This window comes from Aegilops tauschii, chromosome 5 (genome assembly GCF_002575655.3).
Source record: "Aegilops tauschii subsp. strangulata cultivar AL8/78 chromosome 5, Aet v6.0, whole genome shotgun sequence".
Taxonomy (NCBI): Eukaryota; Viridiplantae; Streptophyta; class Magnoliopsida; order Poales; family Poaceae; genus Aegilops; species Aegilops tauschii.
In genome coordinates, this window is record NC_053039.3 from 397614745 (window position 1) to 397616263 (window position 1519).

The window sequence follows — 1519 nt, forward strand, 5'->3', positions numbered from 1 at the left end:
AGAGTAGTGCACGGAAGGTCACCGCCGCTCGTGTCCCAGGAAGGCCACCGCTCCTCCCCTCCCGTCGACGCCAAGCTTGGTGGGCTGAGCATCTTCGATCGATTAGTCGCTTGGCGGCTATGTTGAGGCGAACAACTTCGCTTCTCGAGGCTCCAGAGACGGAGGTCAAGAAGGCGGAGCTGGAGAGCGCCGATGCGGAACTGGAGACGGTGAAGCTTCAATTCTCGAGCCTGATGGCCGGAGACGGGACCAGACGTCGGCGATCATTTAGATTGGGTATTAATTATACTCCAGAGGCCGCCTAGGACCGCTTTGATGTATTTGTAATGAAATCTGTCATGTTTACATGAAATCCAGTATGTTTATATGAAATTTGGCCATGTTTATGTGAATTCCAGACTTGTCTGAACGAATTTCGTCTGGTTGGTTTGAGTTGTTGTGAAAATGTATGAGGCTACGGTTGGATGGCGTCCTCCGGCATCCGTGTCCGCGGACTGGTCTCCTTGTCCGTGGACGAATGCGGGAGGTTTTTTGCGGGTTACTGTTGGAGATACCCTAAGAGCATCTCTAGCAGACCCCTTAAACTGCGGAACTGAAAACGTGTTTTTCAGTTCACGAAAAACGCATTTTAAGGATTGATTTGAGGTGCGGCCAAACATACCCCTCAAACTTAAACCACTTATATTTTTCCCACGCCTTCTTCTTCCTCTTCTCGCCTACATGCTCTGAACACGCATACGTACATCTGATTTTGATAAATTGAACGCATGCGCACGACGCGTACGTACGTTCACCCGTGCAACACTAGGTGATGGCGACGTTCCGCGTTTTGGTGGTGCCCAGAGCATCCCCGACGTCGTCCCCAACTCTGTGTCCGAAGAAGGCCGGGGCGCCGAGCCCCGCGACGGTCAGCGCGGCGGGCACGAGCACCGGACCGAAGAGAAGAACGAGAGGCGCCGCGAGCGCAACGCCGGCGAGCGTGGCCAGCAGGAAGAGGCCGGAGAGGCCCAACAGCACGGCGCCGAGCGGGATGAGGAGCGCTGCCGCGGTCAGCGCGGGGGCGTGCGGGTCGCTGTGGAGCGCGGACCCCAGGCTCAGCCCCTCCAAGCGCCGCAGGAGCTGGTACTGCTGCTGCTTCCGCCGTGCTGCCGGTGCGCGCGCGCTGACGCTGTCGTGGCCATGGTGAGCCGAGGCGGGGACGCGCGAAGCGGCGGCCGGGATGGGCAGGGCGGCAGCGGCCCGGGTGGGTGGGGCGGCTTCACAGATGAGCAGGGTGGCGGCCGGCGATGGACAGGCGGCGGCCCAAACGGGTGGGGTGGCTTCCCGGATGAGCAGAGCGGCAGCCGGGGATGGACGGGGCGGCAGCCAGGAGCGAGCCGTGAAGGTTTCGATGGCAGTGGGACAGGTCTTTCATATATACAGGGCACCCTCAGGTTGGCTCCAAAATCCTTATTTTGACAGATTCGATAGGGATATTTTTCGCGCCCCTTAAAAAAATTTACAGGTCGGAGTCATTTAT

The 1519-nt window shown here is 58.5% G+C and overlaps 1 pseudogene; it reads right to left on the reverse strand.

The window, feature by feature from the left end:
* Nucleotides 1–804: 804 nt before the first annotated feature.
* LOC109742379 (oleosin 18.2 kDa-like) lies at nt 805–1181 on the reverse strand (annotated as a pseudogene).
* Between the last annotated feature and the right edge of the window lie 338 nt (nt 1182–1519).